Below are 13,991 nucleotides of genomic sequence, written 5' to 3'. Positions count from 1 at the left end.
GACATATTCCGCGTGGCGTATTAAGCAGGTCGGTGGCTAAAAACGATGACTGGATTTGGCACCGACAGACTTAATATTTGGCGAGCATTATCGATCTAAAACAATCCGTATTTTTGTAGCTATTACGTTTTCGGGAAATGCGCCACCATAAACTTGCTAACGCGAGTGAAAGGGACTGCGAGTGACTGTGTTAATACTAGCTCGGGCTTGGCAGTTATACTCGTTCACCCTGGTTTCAGAATAAATTAATTGAGGACAAAATTTCCAACCTTTCATTTAGTGTTTCTCCCGAAACGTAGATTAGTGACTGTAATTGCAGCCTGGTTCACGTCGAAGCACAGTAGGTTTCGCTCTGCTTCCCTACTGATGATCTGCTGAGACAATGTTCAGAGGTAGGTGCAGGCACAGAGTAACTCGTGGCAGATTAATCTACCAAGTCCCGTACGAGTGATGAGTATGATGGGCAAACATCTCTTAGGCGCCATACGAATGTAGTGGTGTGGACGTGTTGGGAATGTGGGTCTCACGGGGAGCGTGCAAGGAAGAGGTCCCTGCAGTCGCGCTATCCTCTGTCCCCGGTGGCTCAGAGGGAGAGAGCGTCTGCCATGTAAGCAGGAGATCCCGGGTTCGAGTCCCGGTCGGGGCGCACATTTTCAGCATGTCCCCAATGAAGTACATCAACGCCTGTTTGCAGCTAGAGTGTCCATTTAGTTACTTCATGTCTAGCAAAGCTGCATGGTCATCTAGGGTAACAGTTCTTTCGGGAACAGATACTATCGTCATGTATAATGTTTTTGACCACGTGAGGTGTTAGGGGTCCTCTTTCACAAAATTTCGGACAGATCCCCGCCCACAGGGTCGGGACGCCTCCCTGTAAGATTTGAATGAAACGTTTGTTTGTGAAGATCTCAAGTCGACAGAAAACTACAAGAAATTTGGCCCCGTTTTCCCGACTCGGCGGTGTGGCTTGTAGTAGCCGTAACCACGCACACCTGCTGTGCAGCGCTTTCAGAGAAGCTAGGCACAGGGGGCAGTGAGGTAGCGCCGGCGGTCTTCCTCCACCCCCGCAGCGAGTGACCTCGGCTGGGGAAGCCGTATGGAGGCCGCGGGCCGCCTTAGCTGTGGCTCCTCAAGCGTGGCCGGGTCGTGAGGCGGTCGTTCGGCAGCGGCGGTCGATAGCGCGGGCCGTCTGCCGCCGACCACGGCCACCGCGGCGTCGCGTGGCTAGCTCCCACAGCGGCCCTCTGCACTCCAGCCCTGCCCTGCGCTGCGCTGCTTCGCCGCTCCCTCACCTCACAGACCCCCCCCCCCCACCAGCCTACCACTGTACTGCGAGGCTCACGGGGAACCCCCCAGTGTCGTGTGGGACCGCCTCCTGCCGCACGTACTGGAGCACCAACTCCACGTGGCAGTGACTCAGCAGGTCCCCTGCAGAAATGCTCTGCCTCTGCAGCCGTCCACTATGGGAGTTGCCAGTGTGGGAGTTGGTGCACGAATTCGTCTCTCCATCTTGTCCCGTGAACACCCAATGGTATTCAAGTCGGGCCACCTGAGCAGCCAAATCATTCGCTCGAATCGGGAACGGTTGCATCCTGGTGACGTGGCTCATGACCATCCTTGAAAATGCTGTCGTTTGGGACCACGACGTGCATGAATGGCTACAAAGTAGCCAAACGTACCCATTCACAGTCAAGAATCGGTTCACTTGGACGACAGGGCGGACTGCATTCCATGTAACCGCACAGCCCCCACATCACTGTGCACCCACCACCAGCTTGCACAGTGCCTCGTTGACGATTTGCGTCCATGGGTTCGTGAGGTCTGCGCCACACACTAACCCTATCATCAGCTATCGCGGTTCCCCTAACCAGACCAGAATTTTCCAGTCGTCTACGTCACGAGCCAGGGACAGGAGCTGCAGGCGGTGCCGTGCAGTTAGCAGAGGGACTGCCATAGATCGCCTGCTTCCACAGCGCATTAACGCCGAATTCCGCCGCATTGTCGCAATAGCTGCCTTCGTCGTACCACCTAAACCCACCCCTGCTCTCATTTCACGCAGTATTGCTTGTCTGTCAGCACTGACGACTGTAAACTAACACCGCTGCTCTCGGTCGTTAAGTGAAAGCCATCGGCCACTGCGTTGTCCGTGGTGAGAGGTGATGCCTGGAAAGTGGTATCCTCGGCACTCTCTTCACACTGTGAATCTAGCAATACTGAATTCGCTAACGATTCCAGAGGTGGAACGTCTCCTGAGCACAGCTCCAACTACCGCTCCGCGTTAGAAAGTCTTAGTTCCTATCGTGCGGCCACAGTCACGTCGGAAACCTTTTCACGCCGATCACCTGAGTACAAATGACAGCTCCGCCAATGCACTGCCGTTTTACACCTCGTGCACCCGACATTACCGACATCTGCGTACGTCCATATAGCTATCACATGGCTTTTATCACATCAGGGTACAGCTTACAGGGGAAGCTCTGATACGTAGGCGACGCCATTCTCGCTTACAGGTGGGATACATCCATCACGACTGCTGCTAGGGGATGGCGTCATGACACTTTCTGCCGAAACTGGTAGGCAGCTGGCAAATTAATTTTTTTTTTCGACTAATAGACTGTAGCGGTTTACTTATTCCGCTTCCGTTGGTCGCTGTTCCCGACGCACTGTCTCAGGAATGTGTAGGGCCTCTGCTAGCATCATTAGAAGCAACTTGAGTTTTCAAGCTCATATGAGTAAAGGGGATACAATCTGTATATTGACCAAACAGTGAGGGAAACAAAAAAAATTTCCAGTAGGAATTAAAAATCCGTGGAGAAGAAATAAAAGCTTGGAGGTTTGCCGATGACATTGTAATTCTGTCACAGACAGCAAAGGACCTGGAAGAGCAGCTGAACGGAATGGTCAGTGTCTTCAAAGGAGCATACAAGACAAACATAAAAAAAAGTAATCCGGGGTAATGGAATATAGTCGAATTAAATAGGGTGATGATGCCGGAATTAGATTAGGGAATGAGACAGTCAACGTAGTAGATGAGTTTTGGGTATTTGCGCAGCAAAGTAACTGATGATGCTGTAAGTAGGGAGGACATAAAATGCTGCCTGGCCATGGCAAGGAATGAGTTTTTGAAGTAGAGAAATTTATTACTATAGAGTAAAAATCTTAGTGGAAGTATCTGTATGCAGTGTAGTCATGGATTGAATTCAAACATGGACCATAAATAATTTGTACATAAAGAGAAACGAAGCTTTCGAAATGTCCTGCTAAAGAAGAACGCTCAAGATTACATGAGTAGATCACACCAATAATGAGCAGGTACTCAACAGAATTGGGGAGAAGACGGATAACTGGCACAACTTGACTAGAAGAAGGGATTGGTTGGTGCGGCATATTCTGAGGCATCAAGGGATCACAAATTTAGTATTGGAGGGCAGTGTGGAGGGTAAAAATCGTAGAGGGACAGTACATTTTCAGTATCACTTTATGCACTTCGTCGTTTACTGCTCCGTAGTTATGAATATTATATTATTTATGATCATATAAATGGGTAGACTGTCAAATAACACTGTAAATTTAATAAAAGTTTAGCCGATTACACGTATTTCTCCCATTACATCAATTGCAATATAAGTAGTAAGGAAAATGACTGTCAGAAAAAAAAAATGACGAGCGGGACTCGATCCAGCGACCCAGCGATTACAGGGCGTGATCGCTAACCACTTTTTATTCCTACAATTTATTGACCATAACATTCCACAGTAGTACATAATTTTCAAGTGACAAAAAGTATGAATGCAAACTAAAAATTAATTACAGGATCCTTGACATTTTAGAAAAAAAAATCGAAGTCTAAACCAGATAGTGATGTTCGTCACTTAATCGTATTTGTTTTTCAAGGATCAAATTGTCTCTCGTTTCTCCATGTTCTGAGTCGCATCCTCTAAGATGGACTTCACGTGACGCTTCTTCAGACGAAGTTGGCGTTTGTATCATAGTAATTATTCATACGTAGTAGCTTGTGGCACTCGTCGGAGATGAATGTCCAAAAATATCCCTCGCTCCTTCCTTTACTGGACAGCAGATAAAATACCGCGTGTGCCTTCAACTATTTGACGACATTTTTCTTCCAGGTGTGGTGTAGTAGTTCTTCCGGGTATAAGAGGCACGCTGGCGTTATCAAATACGGCCGTTTTCTCTGCATAGTTGCTAGTCTTTTTTCTGATTTACAACCATATATTATTTTGCCTTCTAACAGACAAATTGACGTTCGCGTGTGTCAGTCAGGTTGCAAATGGTACACTAAGAGGAATCAGCCAGATAAATGGAATGCAGTGTGGAGTTCGTTGGAAATTTCCTATTCACAAAATAATACCGCAATGACCACACTTTTGTTGGTAAATGCGGGTGGTGTATGTTCCCCAGATGTCATGCCAAGAGTGACCGACGTGTTTTTGTGCCCTTATGTTCTTGGTCCGGAAGTTCATTAACTTTTGGTACATTTTCTTGGCTTTGATGGTATCTTTCTCGGGTGTTCCCAATCTAATGTAGCTATTTTCTACGAAGAAATGTTTGTGATGGCGCTTCATGGTAAAAATGGCCACGCACAGGTGTATATATTTGACAACCGGAATTATCTTGAGGTTTTCTCAATAACGCTTGAGCAGTATGCGCTCCTGCTCACACGTTTTCTTGTCCTCATGGAGTACTACGAGGGTACGAAGTTTACAGTAAATCCGCGTCCCAAACGTCGTGGAATCCCCATTGTGAGTGACCAGTCAAAGGAAAAATTACAAGTACGGCTTACTAAAGGACTAACATGTGCGGTACAATACTTTAATATTCTGCTAGGCACTCAGTCATATCCCGGAGACTCTAGCTTCAATGATACAATTATTCCTATTGAGAAACGCCACGCATCCGGAGAAACGCCACGCATCCGGAGAAACGCCACGCATCCGGAGAAACGCCACGCATCCGGAGAAACGCCACGCATCCGGAGAAACGCCACGCATCCGGAGAAACGCCACGCATCCGGAGAAACGCCACGCATCCGGAGAAACGCCACGCATCCGGAGAAACGCCACGCATCCGAAGAAACGCCACGCATCCGGAGAAACGCCACGCATCCGGAGAAACGCCACGCATCCGAAGAAACGCCACGCATCCGAAGAAACGCCACGCATCCGAAGAAACGCCACGCATCCGAAGAAACGCCACGCATCCGAAGAAACGCCACGCATCCGAAGAAACGCCACGCATCCGAAGAAACGCCACGCATCCGAAGAAACGCCACGCATCCGAAGAAACGCCACGCATCCGAAGAAACGCCACGCATCCGAAGAAACGCCACGCATCCGAAGAAACGCCACGCATCCGAAGAAACGCCACGCATCCGAAGAAACGCCACGCATCCGAAGAAACGCCACGCATCCGAAGAAACGCCACGCATCCGAAGAAACGCCACGCATCCGAAGAAACGCCACGCATCCGAAGAAACGCCACGCATCCGAAGAAACGCCACGCATCCGAAGAAACGCCACGCATCCGAAGAAACGCCACGCATCCGAAGAAACGCCACGCATCCGAAGAAACGCCACGCATCCGAAGAAACGCCACGCATCCGAAGAAACGCCACGCATCCGAAGAAACGCCACGCATCCGAAGAAACGCCACGCATCCGAAGAAACGCCACGCATCCGAAGAAACGCCACGCATCCGAAGAAACGCCACGCATCCGAAGAAACGCCACGCATCCGAAGAAACGCCACGCATCCGAAGAAACGCCACGCATCCGAAGAAACGCCACGCATCCGAAGAAACGCCACGCATCCGAAGAAACGCCACGCATCCGAAGAAACGCCACGCATCCGAAGAAACGCCACGCATCCGAAGAAACGCCACGCATCCGAAGAAACGCCACGCATCCGAAGAAACGCCACGCATCCGAAGAAACGCCACGCATCCGAAGAAACGCCACGCATCCGAAGAAACGCCACGCATCCGAAGAAACGCCACGCATCCGAAGAAACGCCACGCATCCGAAGAAACGCCACGCATCCGAAGAAACGCCACGCATCCGAAGAAACGCCACGCATCCGAAGAAACGCCACGCATCCGAAGAAACGCCACGCATCCGAAGAAACGCCACGCATCCGAAGAAACGCCACGCATCCGAAGAAACGCCACGCATCCGAAGAAACGCCACGCATCCGAAGAAACGCCACGCATCCGAAGAAACGCCACGCATCCGAAGAAACGCCACGCATCCGAAGAAACGCCACGCATCCGAAGAAACGCCACGCATCCGAAGAAACGCCACGCATCCGAAGAAACGCCACGCATCCGAAGAAACGCCACGCATCCGAAGAAACGCCACGCATCCGAAGAAACGCCACGCATCCGAAGAAACGCCACGCATCCGAAGAAACGCCACGCATCCGAAGAAACGCCACGCATCCGAAGAAACGCCACGCATCCGAAGAAACGCCACGCATCCGAAGAAACGCCACGCATCCGAAGAAACGCCACGCATCCGAAGAAACGCCACGCATCCGAAGAAACGCCACGCATCCGAAGAAACGCCACGCATCCGAAGAAACGCCACGCATCCGAAGAAACGCCACGCATCCGAAGAAACGCCACGCATCCGAAGAAACGCCACGCATCCGAAGAAACGCCACGCATCCGAAGAAACGCCACGCATCCGAAGAAACGCCACGCATCCGAAGAAACGCCACGCATCCGAAGAAACGCCACGCATCCGAAGAAACGCCACGCATCCGAAGAAACGCCACGCATCCGAAGAAACGCCACGCATCCGAAGAAACGCCACGCATCCGAAGAAACGCCACGCATCCGAAGAAACGCCACGCATCCGAAGAAACGCCACGCATCCGAAGAAACGCCACGCATCCGAAGAAACGCCACGCATCCGAAGAAACGCCACGCATCCGAAGAAACGCCACGCATCCGAAGAAACGCCACGCATCCGAAGAAACGCCACGCATCCGAAGAAACGCCACGCATCCGAAGAAACGCCACGCATCCGAAGAAACGCCACGCATCCGAAGAAACGCCACGCATCCGAAGAAACGCCACGCATCCGAAGAAACGCCACGCATTCCAGTTTTTCATGCGTCTCACTGCTTAACAACATCTTATGTGCCGAACTATATTAGTAGGTGGATTCCTATGACCACTACCGTTATTATGTGACAGTAAAGGGTGTGTGTACCGAGTTTGGGTGCAACCCCAGGAATTAGTTTAGGAGAAAACGTGGGAAACATACACACCATGGTTTTGCTGCCAGGACAGTACGTGGGGTAGCGTTGTACGCTCGGTTTGATGTGAGGCGACGCGCGGAAATCAGTGCCGAGACGGAAGCGGCTGCTTGCGGCGCCCCGACCTCGATATTAAACCGGGTCCCGGGTTCGTGCCCCACCGCGGTTCGTCGATGTCGTAATTACGCGCTGGCTGTGCGCTGCCCGTAATGGCGGACCGGCCAGCCAGTAATTGAACGCCGTGTGTAATTCCGGAACTGGGGCGCATCGCGGATGCAGTCTGTGGACGCGGCGCCCCGGCGGCTGCGGTGGTAAAGCGACGCCGACGGCGGGCGTGGGTGGGTGGGTAGGTAGATAGCGGCAGAGTCTCTTTCAGCGGACTCACCCGCTCTAGCCACCCCAGACAACACTGACGTGATGGATGAACTTCCTGCCATGTCCTTCCGATAGCGTGAGGGCGGGTTGACTGACGGATGGTGTGTTGGAAAGAGCTTACAAAGTGAACGTGAACGAGTGGAAATTAAATGCCGTCTCTTTACAGGGCAATTATAGTTACACTTCCGAAACGCTTTAGAAATAATACCACTGGTCAGAACGACGTCAAACTGCTACGAAAAAGGGGAAATGAAAGTATGGCAGAAGAAAAAAAAAAGTGTAAAACTGATCAATAGACGGCGCTCTGTGTGCCAGAATACGTAAATGAAAACACCTGTCATGCGGACGACCGACTGAAGTTGGTACAAAGTTTCCACCATAAATGTAACTGACTGGCCCTGACGTCATTTTCGTGGCTCCAACATCTCTGGGCTGAAGTCACGTGAATGTTGGCGACACATGGTTGTTTCATGTTGCGCTTATGGCTGTACTCAGCGTTTTGTCGGGGGAAATGGCGGTACATTTCATGTGTAAGTGTTTCTATGATAGGGCAGATGCGTTTATTGAAATCTGCTGAAGTGACTTTTCTATGTTTTTTACACTTGAAACAGAGTATCACGTAAATTGAAGTGTTGAACGTGATGCGTATTAAGTCAGACTCATATTACATTTTGGAAAGTATCTGTGATAATTCAGTTACAGAAGTAACCGTTTCTCGTTCCTACTCATAGGTACCCGAAGGATGAAAACCGAAGGCAGCTTTGGACACAGGCCCTGATGGATCTGTATATACAACTGAGATTATAATAAGGTAAGAGCACCTATAGTCGAAACGAGATTTTTCTATCTTCTAATACTATTAAAAAATGTAGGTTCTAAAATTACTTTCTGAAACTTCAAAGGCTCACATTTCATCTAAAATCTTTTTTTAAACAGATAGTTCAAACTTTTGGAAAGATAAGTGGGAACTGAACCTTTGAAGTGCACCTAAAGCCCATACTGTAAAATGGACCTGGTCCTAAAGCGGACAATTTTGGCACCTATAGTTGACGTAATTCCCATATCCCATTTTCTTTAACAAGTGACAAGAGCTCAAAACGCGACGAATCCAATATTTGAAGTTTTGACACGAGCCCGCTCTTACTGTTTAAAAGAATTTTAACGCCATTGTACTTTAATTGATAGTTCATAGTAATTTCGTCCCGCTCCCAACCAGAGGGGCGTTCGATGTTCAAAAAAGGCTCTGAGCACTATGGGACTTAACTTCTGAGGTCAACAGTCCCCTAGAACTTACAACTACTTAATCTTAACTAACCTAAGGACATGACACACATCCATGCCCGAGGCAGCATTCGAACCTGCGACTGTAGCGGTCGCACGGTTCCGGACTGAAGCGACTAGAACCGCTCGGCCACTCCGACCGGCGGCGTCCAACGTATTTGTTTCATTTTATAAATGTAGTTCGGACACAATTTTTCGCAAATAAAGAAGTAATTTTTGTTGGAAGTGTTTGGCAGTCAATTGTGAAATGTGGGGAAAATACGACACAGACATCTGACATGTTCTGTTGGTTGGCCATGTTCTGAGGCATCAAGAGATCACCAGTTTAGTACTGGAGGGCAGCGTAGAGGGTAAAAATCGTAGAGGGAGACCAAGATATGAATACACTAAGCAGATTCAGAGTGATGTAGGCTGCAGTAGGTACCGGGAAATGAAGCAACTTGCACAGGATAGAGTAGCATGGAGAGCTGCATCAAACCAGTCTCAGGGGTGAAGACGACAACGACATAGGATGGCAGACCGCTGATTAAAGTCCCGCCACGTTTTGCCAGCAGTGCCGTGGTGTATGTGGGACCCACACCAGCCCCGTAGCCTCTGCACAGCAAGGCCACCCTACTGGCATCCGCGGTCGAAGATACAAACGCGCCGGCTACACGGCGTCCCCAGCTTTCCCGTCTGCGACGTTCGCCATGACTGTCTCACTCTCGAGGATCGCGCCCTGCCTGTACAGCTGTATTACAACAATGACGACTGCGCACACGTCGCTCTGCAGAAATTCCGGACACTGAAGGGTTTCAGAGACGGCGATGCTCCGACGACTGCTGTGGGTCTGGAGAGGACGATTCGGAAATTGGAAAAGACGGGTTCTTTTCAGAATGGGATTTTCACTCTGCAGCAGAGTGTGCGCTGAAATGAAACTTCCTGGAAGATTAAAACTGTGACTCGAACTTTGCCTTTCGCGGCCAAGTGCTCTACCATCTGAGCTACCCGAGGACGACTCACGTCCGGTACTCACAGCTTTACTTCTTCTGCCAGTACCGAGTCTCCTACCTTCCAAACTTCACAGAAGCTCTCCTGCAGGTCCGACACACGGTTTCAATCTGTCGGAGTTACCCGGGTTCTTTTGGTGTGTGACCTGGTAGAGGAAGGAAACGAACTGATTCGAGGTCAGTAGAAGCAGTGGACACGGCAGTGCAGCAGGAGACAAGTGGTGGAGTGAAGACGTGTAGTGCACGGAGAACTGCCCGAACATCGGACATGCACGTGAGCAAGGTGCGTAAACTCCTACGAACATCCTTCTTTGCTATCCACTGAAAATTACCCGTGTGCGTGAGTTGCTTCCTGTTGACCTGCCAGCAGGAGAGAGTTTTGCTTCAGACTTCCTTGTTCGCACGGAAGTGGACCACCACCGCCGGCACCCACACCAGAGTCACCGCCATCGTCGTGTCAGGAACGTACAGTTTCATGTACAGACATTCTGAGAAGTTACGATGAAGTTACTTTTGACCACAACTTGCCCTCTTCCTGTGCATTTTCTGTTGGAGAGCACCATCTGTCCAGGAGACTGGCCGCAATCGACACCGAAGCGCGTGCCGGACCGTCTGTCGTTCTCCACAGTGACACCGAATATAATTCCGATTAGTGTATCCTATTTTGACAAGTTAACGTTTGATCTTCCAAGTCCGGGATCTCAGTCTATTCAGGGACTTCTAAGTTAGCCATTACCTGCAATGGCCTGGAGGTGAACCTTCAGCGACTCTCTTCCAACCAGGGGGAAGTCAGGTAGTAGCCCTACACAGTTGCAACCTAGCTTTTTCAGCAGTGGTTCGAAGTTCCTCTGATGTCTACAGGAAGCTCTTCGCTGAGTTCAGTCACTGCTGATGCCGTTCATGCCCTTACAGAGGATGGGCAATTCCCTCTTCCAATGCCTCTCTTTCCTTGTTCCGGGAGGACGACGGTTCAGTCCCGCGTCCGGCCATCCCGATTTAGGTTTCCCGTGATTTCCCTAAATCGCTCCAGGCAAATGCCGGGATGGTTCCTTTCAAAGGGCACGGCCGACTTCCTCTCCCGGCCTTCCCTAATCCGAGCTTGTGCTCCGTCTCTAACGACCGCGTTGTCGACGGGACGTTAAACCCTCCTTTCCTCCTTCTCCTGCTCTGTTCTGGCTTTCTCTTCGTTGTACAAAAAATCTGTACTGGAATCGAACTGCTGAGGTCAGAACTGCCGGCCCACTGACAGAAATAGAAAAAATCTGGAGAGGAGTTAAACAAGGCAATGTGCGCGCTCCACTCATCTTTAACCTGTACTCACAGCATGTAGTCCAGGAGGCGCTTTAACACTGAGGCATGCAGAAAAGTAAATGGGGTATGCATTAACAACACAAGATATGCAAAGGTGACAGTCTTAATTGCAGCTAACACGAATGATCAGCAACATGATCTGACCACAACGTGGGAACACAGCAGGGGTATTGCTCTCAATGCCGACACCAAATAGACCAAATTTATGACTAATCGCAGTTCAGGTGAGCATCAAAATGCAGAATTAATGCGTAATAATCAACCCATAGACGGGGTGAATAGATGCAAGTGTTTGGGCACGTGGTTCCCGCGAAAACTGGTCATCGCACACGAAAATCAGATACACAATGAATAAAGGCCGCAGTGCATTCCTGAAATTCAACCAAGTTTTCACTGGTGCTGACTTTGGTGATAACCTCAGAGTTAAATTTATGAAGAGCTATGAGTGGTTAGTGCTTTTGTATGGCGTGGGAAGTTTGACGTCGAAGGCTAACACCGTCAAGAAGTTGGAAGCTCTGGAGATGTGGTTATATCTAGGAATACTTAAAATTGCACGGACAGCAAGGAAAACAAATTAAGAGATCTTGAGAATAGTAAAACAGAAACCGCGAACTGCTAACCACGAACAAACGCAAGAGAACAGCTTCTTAGGTCATGTGATACGAAATGACATTGGTAACCGACGGGAATGATTTAAGGCAAAAGAAGAATTGGCAGCAGAAAAATGAAAATGTGATCGCTAACATCCATTAGTGGATATGCAGAAGAAGAAGAAGGTTGCTTGATTTCGAGGACGGAACCAGGCAGCGAGGTCACTGGTACCATAGGGTTGAGGACGGGGAAGGAAGTAGGCCGTGTCCTTTCACAGGAACCATTCCGGCATTTGCCCGAAGCGATTAGGGGAAGTCACGGAAAACCTACATCACTCCGGCACGTCGGTCCTTTCTTAAGGCTTTCGTCTAGATCAGAGCCTCGCGAAGTTCTCTTGGTAGAAGCCGACCACGGAACAGTTAGCAAATGCTCGTGCATTGCTGGAAGACGTTTACTATTTTAACGGTTAAAAATATTGTTTGAAATTAGACAGTTCTTTTATTCAGTGATTATACCATAACTAGTACCACTGAAAGACTTAAGTAGAAACAAGGTCCAGGGAGTGGACAATAATCCGTGTGAACTGGTGATAGCCTTGGGAGAGCCAGCCGTGACGAAACTCTTCCATCTGGTGGGCAAGATGTGTGACACAGGCGAAATGCCCCTCACCCTTCACGAAGACTAAAACAACTCCAAGGGAAGCAGCTGCTGACAAGTGTGAAAATTACCGAACTACGAGTTTGTAAGTCACGGTTGCAAAGTACTAACACGAATTCTTTACAGGCAAGTCAAAAGCTGGTAGGAGGCAACCTCGCGGAAGATCAGTTTGCATTCCGAAGAAATATTGGAACACGCGAGGCAATACTAACTACGACGTATCTTAGACCATGGGTTAAGAAAGGCAAACCTACGTTTCCAGTGTTTGCAGACGTGGAGAAAGCTGCTGACGATGTTGACTGGAATATTCTCTCTCAAATTCTGATGGTGGCAGAGGTCAATTACAGGGAGTGAAAGGGTGTTTACAACCTGTACAGAATCCAGACTGCAGTTACGAGAGCTGAGAGAGAGAGAGAGAGAAGGGGGGGGGGAGGGCGAAAGGGAAGCAGTGGTTGAGAAGGGATTAAGACAGGGTTGTAGCCTCTCCCCGATGTTACTCAAATTGTTGCTTCAATTGGCTCTGAGCACTATGGGACTTAACTCCTAAGGTCATCAGTCCCCTAGAACTTAGAAGTACTTAAACCTAACCAACCTAAGGACATCACACACACCCATGCCCGAGACAGGCTCCGAACCTGCGACCGTAGCGGTCGCGCAGTTCCACACTGAAGCGCCTACAACCGCTCGGCCACACCGGCCGGCCGCAGTGTTATTCAATATGTATATTGATCAAGCAGTAAAGGAAACAAAAGGAAAGTCTGGAGTAGGAATTTGAATCCACGGAGAAGAAAGAAAAACACTGAGGTTTGCTGATGACATTGTAATTCTGTCACAGTGAAAGACCTGGAAGAGCAGTTGAACGGAATGGACAGTGTCTTGAAAGGAGGATGCAAGATATACATCAACAAAAGCAAGAATAGCTTAATGAAATGTTTTCGAATCAAATCAGGTGGTGCTGAGCGAATTAGATTAGGCAGAGACATTTTAAGTAGTAAATGAGTTTTGCGATTAGGAAAGAAAAATAACTGATGATGGTCGAAGTAGAGAGGATATAAAATTTAGAGTGCCACTGGCAATGAAAGCGTTTCTCAAGAAGAGAAATTTGTTAACATCCAGTATTGATTTAAGTGCCAGAAAGTTTTTTGTGGAAGTATTTGTATGGAGTTTAGCGATGTATGGAACTGAAAGACGGACAATGAACAGTTTAGACAAGTACAGAATAGAAGCTTTCTAAGTGTGGTGGAACAGAAGAACGCTGAACATTAGCTCGGTAGATGACATAACTAATGAAGTACTGAATAGAGTTCGGGAGAAGAGGAATTTTTGGCACTAGAAGAAGGGATCGGTTGGTGGTACATCTTCTGAGGCATCAAGGGATCACCGACTTAGTACTGGAGGGAAGAGTGGAGCGTAAGAGGGAGACCAAGAGATAAATACACTGAGCATATTCAGAAGGGTGTAGGTTACAGTAGGTACTCGGAGGTGAAGCTTGAACAGGATGGAGTAGCAT

The 13,991-nt window shown here is 49.1% G+C and overlaps 1 protein-coding gene and 1 non-coding gene across 3 annotated transcripts in view; one reads left to right on the top strand and one right to left on the bottom strand.

Annotated features, from left to right (window-relative positions):
* LOC126295236 (translation initiation factor IF-2-like) overlaps positions 1 to 13,991 on the bottom strand; it is a 284,906-nt gene that overhangs the window by 46,217 nt on the left and 224,698 nt on the right. The gene's annotated exons all lie outside the window — the stretch shown is intronic.
* On the top strand, positions 573 to 646 carry Trnat-ugu (transfer RNA threonine (anticodon UGU)). The gene has a single exon. It is a non-coding gene; the product is annotated as a tRNA-Thr (tRNA).

This window comes from Schistocerca gregaria, chromosome 11, assembly GCF_023897955.1.
Source record: "Schistocerca gregaria isolate iqSchGreg1 chromosome 11, iqSchGreg1.2, whole genome shotgun sequence".
NCBI lineage: Eukaryota > Metazoa > Arthropoda > Insecta > Orthoptera > Acrididae > Schistocerca > Schistocerca gregaria.
The sequence above is the reverse complement of the archived record's forward strand: the minus strand, read 5'-3'. Positions and strand labels throughout refer to the sequence as shown.